Genomic DNA, 13998 nt, shown 5'->3' on the forward strand with positions numbered 1-13998 from the left:
AATTTATTGTTTTCCTTGTTTATATGTCTAATGTTGGTTGGTGTACTTTGTTTTTGGGCACAGAACAAATATACTGACTAGGGTGGATTGCCACAGGATGCAGTCTACCTGCTGTGAAATGTGTTTACACAGAGCTTTTCATTTCATGTTCTCCATATGGAGTTTTGCTCTTGATTCTAACTTCCATAGTTTCGATTGAACTGTCTTTATTCAATCTATTGTTTTTTCCTTCCCTTCCAGGGTAAACAGACAAGAGTAAAGCCTAATGTCACTGTAATGCCTTTGGAGGGTCATAAATTACCTACAGAAGGAATTCCAGCCTACAAAATAATGAAAGAGACTCAGTACTACAGTTTTAACTGGATTGAAAAATATGAAGAAATACACAGCACATAAAGAAGCCCTTCAATTTCCTTGAGGTAGAGGTGGACCAAAGTTGCCCATATGTTGATGGAGAGGTCTATGGCCATCCTGTTTTATTTTTGATCAATACAGGGGCTATCGGTTCTACAGTTCATTCTACGAAGATACAAACCTGCTACTCTCAGGAAGAGAAGTCCAAGTTGTAGGGATCAGTAGTAAGTAAATTGGTAATCGGGTTACAGCAGAAGCTCCAGTTAGAGTTGGTCAGATGGAAAGTAAACATCAGTTCATTTTGTGTGATTCGAGTCTAGTGAATTTACTAGGATGGGATGTATTGCATAAAATAAAAGGTGTCATATATTTTACACTGGATGGTGTTGCATTAGAGACACAAGATGAAGACTCACTGTTTAAAATTAGTTCTTCAGAAACAAGAGTTGAATTGTTCAGTTCAGCAAAACCTGCCTCTCGATTTAAGACATACTGTCAAAGATGAGGAATAGAGGGAGTGAAATTGGAATAATCAAAAGAGTAAAGTCAATCAAAATAAAGGTTAAACCTTATGCAATATTCCCTCATCTAGGCAATATCGATTGACAAAAGAGGCAGAAGTGGGAATGAAGGCAGTGATTGAAAAAAATGATTAAGCAGGGAATTCTCTGGGTGGTGCTTGTTAGTCCTTGTAACTCACATGTGTTAGGAATTTAAAAGCTGAATGGCAAATGAAGAAGTGTACAAGATCTCTAAAGTTGTTGTCTCATTCTGTCTAGTGGTACCAAATCCAGCAGTGATCCTGTTTCAAGTTCCATCAGAGGAAGAATGGTATACAGTTATTGTCTTATGCAAGGTATTCTTCTCCATTTCCCTTCATCAAGAGTCTCTGTTCCTTTTTGTGTTCCAATTTTACATAAAGTTCTTGTGTGGTGTAGAGTTCCACAAGGGTATACTGAAAGTCCTTCAATCTTCTTGTAAATCCAGAGGAAAGATTTAGTGAGCTTATAATTGCCATGCAATTCAGTCTTGGTGCAGTATACTTAAGACCTACTGGTCGCATCAAAGACAAAAGAGGTTTGTAAGCTTGATACAATTGCCTCGTTCGATCATTTAACTGATAATGGAATATTGTAAAAAGGAAGTCATTTATATTGGACATCATGTTGAAAAGGTTGTGAGAAAAGTCTTGAAAGAATGCATTTCTGCTATTCTGAAACTGAGTCAGACAATCATCCAGAGGGAGGTTCTAATGTTTCCTGGAATTGTTGGATACTGTCATCAGTGGATTTCAAATTTGACCCTGATTGCAAAGCCTTTAGTGAGATTGACTTGATGTGATATCCAAGATCCGGTGCCAAATTATGATAAAAGCATTGATGCATTCAAAACATTGAAAGAGACTTTGTGTCATGAGCGTAATTGCAATTTGATGTTTTTCTTTTTTTGTCATGAAAAGAATAGTGTGCACTTTCAATTCTTACTCAAAAACCTGGAGGGATAATGGGCCAGTGGCATATTTCTCTGCTGTTTTGGATCCAGTAGCTGTGAATGATCCAGGTTGTTTACAATCGGGTGCAGCTATTTGCTTAACCATTGAACAGAGTGAAGAAATTCTAATGGCTTATACTTTATTTATCTCTGTCCAACATTTGATTGAGACCATTTTACCAAGGACAAGGACTCAGAATATAACAAATTGTGGACTGACTTGTTATGAGCAGATCATATTTGTAGCAGAGAACATTTCTATTTGGAGATATAATACTTTTAACCCAGTATCACTGCTTCCTATTTCAGACAAAAATTGTGAAGACAGGGAAAGTGATGATGAAATTGATAATTAATTAGTCAATGATTGTCTCAAGGTGAGCGAACTACACACAAGGCAATACTGGTTATTAAAGAAACACCATAAGAAATGGCCGACCTTACAATATTCATTGATATTTCCTGTTTAAGACCAATATGGAGCATTGAGTGCTGTCTATGAAGTGCGTACTACTTCTGAAACATTAGAAGCATCTCCTTTATAAAATGTATCTTTGGCACTTGGTGCAGAAATAATTGCTTTAAGAGAAGCCTGCTGCCTATTAAAGAATTTGAATGTGACGATGTACACAGACAGCCATTATGGTTTTCACATAGTTCGTGATTATAGGCAATTATAGTCAAAAAAGGATTTATTACATCTTCCGCAGCTCCTATAAAAAATTGTGTGTATATGTTAGAGTTTCTAAACGCCATTTAGACACTAAGGTGCCGATTCCAATCCTGTAAAACCTGGGTATGAATGGTGGTACGGAGCGTATTCTCCGTACAACTCGTACCCGGGAAATCCACCGTACAAACCAGCAAGTACGATTCGTACAGAAATACCATTTCTGTACGATTTGTACAAAACACGGCTAAAAAATACCTACTATTCTGATCCTGGACAGCGCGTACGCGACGTCCGTACGGAGTCAGGCAGCGTTTTACGGACCAGCAAGTACAATTCGTCCCTACGTCATTCCGCACAGCAATTTTTTAACGGCATCTAAAAAAAGCCGGAAACCTGAGTCCGACGTGAAAAAGGAGCCCCGGTACGCGACGGACAGACATGGACCCCATCCTACGTGTCATCCCGGCCCTCCTAGCCTAAGACCTGGTGCACCGAACCAGACGCACACGCTGCAGAAGGGGACAACAACACCCATGGGTCAAGGGGGGGTGAGGGGCATGAAACATACCCCCTACCCAAATTAAAACAGACAATATGGAGGACATAAATTACCTCCAGTGTCTGGTCACTTCGGGGGGCGTGTCCACCAATCCCTGCGTACCGCAACAACGGAAATGGACGTGTACGCGTATCCCTACGGCACCACTACAATGGTGGTACGGACCGTACCCACGCTCTGAGGGCGTGTGTACAGTCTGTACCACCATTGTAGTGGTGACGTAGGGGTACGCGTGGTACGGACCGGACACACGTCCTCAGAGCCTGGGTACGGTCTGTACCACGCGTACCCCTACGTCACCACTACAATGGTGGTATGGACCGTACCCACGCTCTGAGGGTGTGTGTACGGTCCGTACCACATGTACCCCTACGTCACCACTACAATGGTGGTACAGACCGTACCCATGCTCTGAGGGCGTGTGTACGGTCTGTACCACGCGTACCCCTACGTCACCACTACAATAGTGGTACGGACCGTACACACGCCCTCAGAGCATGGGTACGGTCCGTACCACGCGTACCCCTATGTCACCACTACAATGGTGGTAGGGACCGTACCCACGCTCTGAGGGCGTGTGTATGGTCCGTACCACGCGTACCCCTACGTCACCACTACAATGGTGGTACGGACCGTACACACGCCCTCAGAGCGTGGGTACGGTCCGTACAACACGTACCCCTATGTCACCACTACAATGGTGGTACGGACCATACCCACGCTCTGAGGGCATGTGTACGGTCCGTACCACGAGTACCCCTACATCACCACTACAATGGTGGTACGGACCATACCCACGCTCTGAGGGCGTGTGTACGGTCCCTACCACGCGTACCCCTACGTCACCACTACAATGGTGGTACGGACCGTACCCACGCTCTGAGGGCGTGTGTATGGTCTGTACCACGCGTACCCCTACGTCACCACTACAATGTTGGTAGGGACCGTACACACGCCCTCAGAGTGTGGGTACGGTCCGTACCACCATTGTAGCGGTGACGTAGGGGTACGAATGGTACGGACCGTACCCACGCTCTGAGGGCGTGGGTACGGTCCGTACCACCATTGTAGTGGTGACGTAGGGGTACACGTGGTACGGACCGTACACATGTCCTCAGAGCGTGGGTACGGTCTGTACCACCATTGTAGTGGTGACGTAGGAGTACGCGTGATACGGACCGTACCCTTGCTCTGAGGGCGTGGGTACGGTCCGTACCACCATTGTAGTGGTGACATAGGGGTACGTGTGGTACGGACCGTACACACGCTCTGAGGGCGTGGGTACGGTCGGTACCACCATTGTAGTGGTGACGTAGGGGTACGCGTGGTACGGACCATACACACCCTATGAATGCGGGGGTACGGTCCGTATCACCCGTACCCCTACGGCACCAGTACATTTTGGATACAAGGCGTACACACGCCACAAATGTTGGCTTACGGCCTGGTGCAGCATATTACCAGTATATTGGGGTGTGTGTATGCCCAGGACAGCAGTGTACTGCAGCAAGGGGGCGGGTGGGTGGGTGGGTGGCTGCATAGGATTCCCAGCAGTGGACTGACATGTGAGGGGTGGGTGCAGAGGAATACCAGCAGTGGACAGAGACATGGGGGTGGGTGCCTATCACTCCCAGCAGTGGACAGAGACATGGGGGTGGGTGCCTATCACTCCCAGCAGTGGAAAGAGACATGGGGGTGGGTGCCTATCACTCCCAGCAGTGGACAGAGACATGGGTGTGGGTGCCTATCCCTCCCAGCAGTGGACAGAGACATGGGTGTTGTTGCCTATCACTCCCAGCAGTGGACAGAGACATGGGTGTGGGTGCCAATCACTCCCAGCAGTGGACAGAGACATGGGGTGGGTGCAGAGGAATACCAGCAGTGGACAGAGACATGGGGGTGGGTGCCTATCACTCCCAGCAGTGGACAGAGACATGGGTGTGGGTGCCTATCACTCCCAGCAGTGGACAGACACATGGGGTGGGTGCAGAGGAATACCAGCAGTGGACAGAGACATGGGGGTGGGTGCCTATCACTCCCATCAGTGGACAGAGACATGGGGAGGGTGCCTATCCCTCCCCGCAGTGGACAGAGATAGGGTGTTGTTGCCTATCACTCCCAGCAGTGGACAGAGACATGGGTGTGGGTGCCTATCACTCCCAGCAGTGGACAGACACATGGGGTGGGTGCAGAGGAATACCAGCAGTGGACAGAGACATGGGGGTGGGTGCCTATCAATCCCAGCAGTGGACAGAGACATGGGTGTGGGTGCCTATCACTCCCAGCAGTGGACAGACACATGGGGTGGGTGCAGAGGAATACCAGCAGTGGACAGAGACATGGGTGTGGGTGCCTATCCCTCCCAGCAGTGGACAGAGACATGGGTGTTGTTGCCTATCACTCCCAGCAGTGGACAGAGACATGGGTGTGGGTGCCAATCACTCCCAGCAGTGGACAGAGACATGGGGTGGGTGCAGAGGAATACCAGCAGTGGACAGATACATGGGGGTGGGTGCCTATCACTCCCAGCAGTGGACAGAGACATGGGTGTGGGTGCCTATCACTACCAGCAGTGGACAGACACATGGGGTGGGTGCAGAGGAATACCAGCAGTGGACAGAGACATGGGGGTGGGTGCCTATCACTCCCAGCAGTGGACAGAGACATGGGGAGGGTGCCTATCCCTCCCCGCAGTGGACAGAGATAGGGTGTTGTTGCCTATCACTCCCAGCAGTGGACAGAGACATGGGTGTGGGTGCCTATCACTCCCAGCAGTGGACAGACACATGGGGTGGGTGCAGAGGAATACCAGCAGTGGACAGAGACATGGGGGTGGGTGCCTATCAATCCCAGCAGTGGACAGAGACATGGGTGTGGGTGCCTATCACTCCCAGCAGTGGACAGACACATGGGGTGGGTGCAGAGGAATACCAGCAGTGGACAGAGACATGGGGGTGGGTGCCTATCACTCCCAGCAGTGGACAGAGACATGGGGGAGGGTGCCTTTCACTCCCAGCAGTGGACAGAGACATGGGGGTGGGTGCAGAGGAATACCAGCAGTGGACACAGACATGGGGGTGGGTGCCTATCACTCCCAGCAGTGGACAGAGACTTGGGGGTGGGTGCAGAGGAATACCAGCAGTGGACAGAGACATGGGGGTGGGTGCCTATCACTCCCAGCAGTGGACAGGGACGTGGGTGTGGGTGCCTATCACTCCCAGCAGTGGACAGACATGTGAGGGGTGGGTGCAGAGGAATACCAGCAGTGGACAGAGACATGGGAGTGGGTGCCTATCACTCCCAGCAGTGGACAGAGACATGGGGGTGGGTGCAGAGGAATACCAGCAGTGGACAGAGACATGGGGGTGGGTGCCTATCACTCCCAGCAGTGGACAGAGACATGGGGGTGGGTGCCTATCACTCCCAGCAGTAGACAGAGACATGGGGGTTGGTGCCTATCACTCCCAGCAGTGGACAGAGACATGGGGGTGTGGACATCATTATCAGATGACCACAACTCCATGGGTGTATGTACGCATCCCTAATTTGCAACTATGTTGATAGTGCCATAACAACACCTCACTGACAGCAGTGTCCCACTCCCAGGAGGATGGATGTCTTTCCCCCACTGCATGACACACCACATGTGGGTGTGAGGACAAATGACACATGCATACCCACCCCTGGCGGATGCAGCACAATACACACACTGAGATCATGCCACAAGACTGTATAGTCATTGCAATGCCTACTAAACTAAGAGAGCCAAAGGGAACACACACTGTCATGCACATCCCAGGACTGATAGAAATGTACAGGTGCTGGGACAGCCACCAAGATGTTGTCTCTCATGGAAGGAATAGGGTGGAGTTCCCACAGATACAATGTCCACAATTGTGAGTCAGGTGCCCAAATACCCTGCAGAACAAGTACCATATGTGTGCTAGGCTGGGATTACAAACATGCATAGTGCTGAAAAGGGAGAATTTCGCCATGAAGGCATTTCAACATACTCAATACAAAAGTACAGTGACTAGCAAGGATGGCACAGACGATGCAGCCAGAGACATTGCTGAGCAGGCATGGCCATAGTTGAAGGGATCCGTCACCAACAAAGGAAATGTAGACACAGGTCAGCACAACAATTGTGCAACCCTCTGCAGGGAAGATGTCAGGTGCCACAGAGGAAGGAACACTCCGTGGCTCAATGTCTCAAAACACAAATAACACACACGACCAAACATACTTTGCAGAGACCTTGAGATGGCACGCAGGTACCATGGTCCACCTCACAACCATCAGACTAGAACATTTCTCAGAAACATAACACATTACCATAACACCAACTCCTGGAGCCTCAGCACCAACATCAATACCTGAAATGCAATAGTGTTCAAAGTAAAAAGAAAATGCTTTATTCAGCATAGAACAAAATTTTGCAAATAACAATATATAGAAAGGCCAATGGCCAGTCCAGAATAGAAGTCCTTGGGGGGGACACATGGGCACGCGTCTCCCCTAGCTTGCCTGCACAGTGGAACCCTCAGGTTCGTCGACCGGGGGGCATCATGTGGGGTAGGACCAGGCACTGCAGGGACAGGAGGTGTAAGGGTTGGTGTGGTGGGTGCAGGGATGGACGCCTCCACCACAGGGGGTGGGGTAGCGCCAAAGGGGGAGAGGAGCTCTTCGCTGCACACTTCTGCCAGGTCGTCCAGAGTATCCCCTGCACCGGAAGAAGCCACAGGCACAAAGGAGGGGGGGTCTGAGGGATGGGGTGCAGTGCTTCTGGGGGAGGGGGTGGACATGGGGGGGACTCAACTCCCCTGCCCGTGGAGTCCCTTGCCCGCTTGCGGGGTGGTGACACAGTGGGGCTGAGGACCAGCACAGACATGTAGCTTTCCTTGTCTGACTGTGTGGCAGGGGAGCCAAGGGGAGTGCTATTGGAGGTCCTGGGTCGTGAGGCATGCGGACTCAGACTGTGGCTGCGTGTATGTCTGTGTGCCCCAGACCCAGTGAGTGTGCCTTTATCTCCCTGAGTGTGCGTGCCAGGAGGAGTGTGCTTGCCCTTACTTGGTGGTGTGCTGCCTGTGTCTTGGGAATGTCTGGGTGTGCATGGGACAGGTATGGGAGTGGGACGTGTGGATGGGGCTGGGGTAGGGGGGCAACGAAGCGCTGCAGGAGACTCACTGCTGCCATCAGTGAAGAGTCCATGGATCGCAGCAACATCCGTTGCTCAGACATCGTTGCTGACATGCCCTCCATAAACGACACCATCTGTGTCAGCAGTCTGGTGTGGCCATGGAGGACATTCAGCATCGATTTCTGCCCAACCTGCAACTGCCGCTGAATGTTAACAGACTCTGCAGTGAGGGCAGCAGGGGTGACAGGGGCAGGGGGTGCGGTGCCTGGCTCGAAGGAGACATGGTGGTGCCCTGCACGGACAGAAGGGACCGGAGCAACTGGGAGGGCGGTGATGGGAATGGAGGAGGCGGGGACAGATGTTGGGCTGCTGCCAGGTGTTGTAGCTGCCTCCGCCCCCTCGATGAGGTCAGCCACGGACCCGTCAGCATCGTAGTTGGGCTCGCCACCAGACAGGTCCTCGACTGACTCCCCTCGCCCTCCGTGCCACTTGCTCCCGCAGACTCGCCAGCACTGGTGGCACCGGTGCTGGATCCCTCCTCCAGGTCCGTGCAGGTGTCTCCCTCAGTTTCTCCGATGATGCTGTGGGCAAGGTGAAGATATAGAAAAAGAATCAGTTACCTGTATACATCTGACACATGAGTCCAAACAAAATAGGACACAGTGCATATCAGGCAATGCATCATGAGTAACATCTAGATGACTACGCACATATGTAAGCCCTGTACTCCCCAGTTGGTTGACCCACCATGCCACTTGGAAACAAGGAAAAATATGACACACCAGCCAAAAACTTGTTTGAGAAATATACTGAGAAGCTAGTGTCTGAGAAAAAGTTGAGCACAGCAATACTATGAAGTCATGCCACCTCTTGTTTACCAGGAATTAAACAGTATTGGTGCACCCAAGGCTAAATACCAGATATCAATGCTAAAGGTGTCCCCACACTCAGGGACCTGTAAGTACTTTGGAAACACAAACTAAATACATTTTGATCCCTTGGGAATCACACCACTTTACACAATCGACATGTTTAGAATGTGTGAATGTGCCACTTTGTGAACAGAACACACATGTGACTGTATAAAAGAAGTCTCACAAGGAGGTGCACACCAAACTACATTTACCCAGTCATTGTATAAGCTGCCAGCCTTATTCAAAGAAGCCACTGTTAGAAAGAAATGGTGTTTCAGAAAGAACATATGCATGGGACCACGGCGGTCTGGATGACTTAACACTCGTAAGTTGGTATCACCAACAACCAAGGACTTACACAAATTCCACCACACTGTGGGAACATGGATATGTATAATCTGAAAAACAGTCTTATTCGAACTGTGCCTTTCTTTAAAATGCGTGTTCCCTGAAAGTGTAAAGGTGGTTTCTTGTGCATTTCCTTGGGAGACATCGGTCATGCAGGCACATTATTGTCCTTTACAACAAAACATCAAACTCAAGCATTGAAAACATGAAGACATGTTGACAAGTGTAGTGAGTGCCAAGGTACAATACTGTTTTACTAACAACTTGAATCATGGCACCTGTCACATGGCCATCCATACCATGATTACACAGTTGGCAACACATCTGACCCACTGCCTGTCATGTGGAGTGGCACATATGTCCAAACACAGGCCAATGCCTAAGCTAATGGGCCTGCAATTGTGTTGGAATAAGGCATACCTGCACTGAGGAGATACCCCCATGGCAAGCCAGAATGTCCACACAGATGTCAGCACACAAAGACAAAACTTCGTAGCATCTGGACCACACACTGGTGCCAAAAATGGATGAGCAGGAATCGTGTATTTAAACTATTGACACATGCTGCAAAGCACAAACATTAAACCCTGCACAACATGACTGGGTCACTGCATGTTGAGTGTCTGTCCAGACAATTATCACACACAGGTCAGACCTGGCAAGGAAACATAAGGTTTGAACATGTAGGCCTCGCCCGCACAAACCCCCCATACCTGAGACAATGTGATGGAGACAGATCAAGAAGTGACACCTCTTAATCAGGGTTTACAAAAATGTGCTGCAAGAATTCCTAAATGTAGACCACATCACCTCGTGAGGCTGCCAACACATATTTGTGACAAACAACCATCAACAGATAGTTGTGAATAGACACACAGTCACTGCCCAGTGTGAGTATGCACAAGCCAAATGGGGTCTCCCTGTACAGTGGACACATGTAGCACACTTTAGATAAATACAAATGAGGCCAGGGAACAATGCCACAGAGGCCAACCTATGCTGAACACACAGAGAATGGGCACAGTGTTGGATGACACACATGATTACGAGGCAAGGGTGTCTCAGGGGACTGTAGTGGGCACACTGCTCCATGGTCCTGGAATGATCTGACTGTAACATGAGCAACCGTCCTGGCACTATGCATATCTCCCACTCATGCACATCATGTCTGAGGCCACAACATCGGTCATACATGCTGTAAGTGTGTTCATTTGAAACCTCACACTCCTATGTTGAGACTCATCATCAGTGCCAACAAATATGGACCCCCAAATGACTGAACAGGACAGGGCACAGGCAAGGTACCAACACATGTCACAGACCACCCCCACACATGATGCAGAAAGCAATGTGCACTTGGATTAACTGGCAGCCTAGATGACCATGTGCAATAGTGATTACACACAGACCAGGGAACACATGTGAAGGAGGGGAAGGGAGGAATACCAGCACCGGTTGACTTGGGGGAACAGGATATGCACTGCACATATAAACCCTGGCAGTGTATCCAGGCGACTGAGCACTTCCAAAAGCTGGTGATACACAACAAACACACATGTACCTACCCCCTCCGTGCTGCTGTCTCTCCTGGAACTGCCTATCCATGTCAGGGAAGACCACCGCCAGGACACGCTTCATCTGGTGGGTCAGGCGTCGGCGCCCGCCGTGGTGGCGTGGAGGTGAGTGCCCCAGCTGGATCCAGGCGATCCTCCGGGTCCAGCACCGGATGTCCTGCCACTGTTTTCGGACTTGGGCTAGGCGCCGACTGTGACCCTCCGCCGATCTCACGGCCCTGACGGCCCACTTCCAGATCTCCCCCTTCTCGTAGGCAGTTACCTGTGAGGATAACAAAGTGAGACAACATCACTACACCTGCTCCATGTCAGAGAGACACACATTTGAACATCTTTGATATGTCGAACAAGGCATAGGATGCTGCCAAGGAATAGCATCTTTGTCAGATGGACATTGTCCTCTGTGGAAGCCCCAGTGCACTACATGGCATTGAAAGTACACAGGTGGCATGAGGGTTGCGACACACTCCATGATCATGGCACACACTGTGCATCACAAGCAACACCAGGCTGATGGACAGCACCTCCAAGCAGTTACATGCCCCAGGCCACTGACGCAACCTCAGCAGAGAACACAGAAACACACAGGCACAGATCAATCACCTGGTATTGGCAACAGTGAATACAAACCTCACTCTGCACATGTGCCACTTGCCTGTGGGGTGTCACAGGTGTGGGGCTAGCTCAGCAAGTCAGACACACAGCACGGCTTACTTCTCACATCAGATGGGTAGAGCTGTAACCTCCTCCATCCAGCTGTGGTGCAACACTTCACATTGACACTCACCCACATGACAAGGAACATTCACACACATCAATGTCCAGAACACATACACATCACTTGGACACTCTCACCACAGCTCCACTTAACTCACACACATCTGTGGGTACAGTCACCTGTCATACCGGGGGGACCCCTGAATCACCTCAGGACTATAGACCAAAAATGCCACAAAGGATTAGCCAGGCTGAATGTGTCATGCACTATGCAGTGAATGTCACAGTAAGCACAATGCAAGTGAGGAGCGCACACATGAACTACATCATGCTCTGCATGAGAGACATAAGCCATTCCCCCCCCCCCAGGACCCACTCTAAACAACATTGCATGTCTGTCACACCTGGACACAATGCCAGAAGTGACAGTCACAAAAAAGGTGCAGAGTCAAAGGTAGTGGAGTCAGCACTCACCTGCTCCCCTGGTCTCCCATACAGGCTGGGGTACTGTGGGAGGATGACATCCAGCAATGCCTCATTCTCCTCCTGGGTGAATGGCTGGGCCCTCTCCACAGACCTTGACATGGTGCCAGAGGAAGCACAGACAGCAGCAATGTTGTCGACAGGAAAGTTGTGCAGGCAAGTGCCCTCTCATGGGTTCTGGCTGACTTATATCTGTCTTGCTGAGGGGCATTCATTTGGAGGAATACATAGTGATTGGTCAGATTAATTCGCATCTTACGTTTACTCCAATCCCTTTCCACATACACCAGTGACAGCATTTGCATCGTTCAAATTTTGAGCATCATTTCAAGTCAACAACCACTTTGCAACATTGTATTTTGTGGCCAACTGACTTTTCCAGGAGACCTGATGGAAAAATTTGAACTGAAAACTCTGTATCCATGACAACCAGCATGCATTTAGTGCCTAATACTTGTCCCTTATGTGTCCCCTATGTAATTTTCGAATCCACACACAGGTACGGTGCGTTTCACATGTACCCCTACGACACCAGTTGCACAGTGCGTTTGACACGTACGTGTACGCACTGGTAGTACACGTACGTGTAGGCACTGGTAGTACACGTACCCATACGTGTACTACCAGTGCCTGCACGTACATGTACTACCAGTGCCTACACGTATGTGTACTACCAGTGCCTACACTACCAGTGCCTACACATACGTGTAGGCACTGGTAGTACACGTACGGGTATGTGTACTACCAGTGCCTACACGTACGTGTACTACCAGTGCCTACACGTACGTGTAGGCACTGGTAGTACACGTACCCATACGTGTCTGATATTGGTGGCATGTCACAGACGATGTTCAGCCGTGTCCTGCATGATGTTTTAGCAGCCATGTTGGAGGACCTGGATGAATTCATCCATTTTCCGACTCCTGAGGAGTTGACAGGTGTCAAGGGTGATTTCTATGCCCTGGGAGGGATGCCCCATGTAATTGGATCATTGATGGGACACATGTGGCTTTGGTACCACTACAGGCACAGGAGGTAGCCTATCGTAACCGTAAACATTTCCACTCTATAAATGCCCTTGTGGTGTGTCTTGCTAACATGCTGATTTCCCATGTCTGTGCAAGTTTTCCAGGGTCAGCACATGATGCCTACATTATGAGGCGTAGCAGGGTGCCACAAATAATGCTGCGGCTGCACAACGTACGAGCATGTATACTCTGTTTGTCCTGTGTTTTGCGGCATCTTTGTATCTTACGGCATCTCCTGACCCACTTCTTTACATGATGTTTCCATGTAGGGGACTCTGGCTATCCCAACATGCCATGGCTGATGACGCCTCTCCGCAACCCAAGATCAGCTGCAGATCACTGTTACAACCATGCACACGGGCAGACCAGGCGAGTGATTGAGATGACGTTTGGCCTCCTGAAGAGCCGATTCCGGTGCCTTCACAAGACAGGCGGGTCCCTCCCATATGCACCGGCAAAGGTCTGCAAAATCTTCCTCATCTGCTGCATGCTGCACAACATGGCAGTGGAGAAGGCAGTGCCACTCATCCTGGAGCAGGATGAGCAGGATCACCCACCCGTGGAGGATGAAGGGCTTGGTCACAAGGCAAGTGAGGAGGAGGAGGAGGAGGAAGATATCCGGAGTCAGCTCATAGAGTAAATGACCATGTATGCGGGAACAGCTCATCTTGAAATACCTTCCAGATCTTATGAGGCATTGGATCAAGTGGAGAACCT

This window comes from Triturus cristatus, chromosome 6 (genome assembly GCF_964204655.1).
Source record: "Triturus cristatus chromosome 6, aTriCri1.1, whole genome shotgun sequence".
NCBI lineage: Eukaryota > Metazoa > Chordata > Amphibia > Caudata > Salamandridae > Triturus > Triturus cristatus.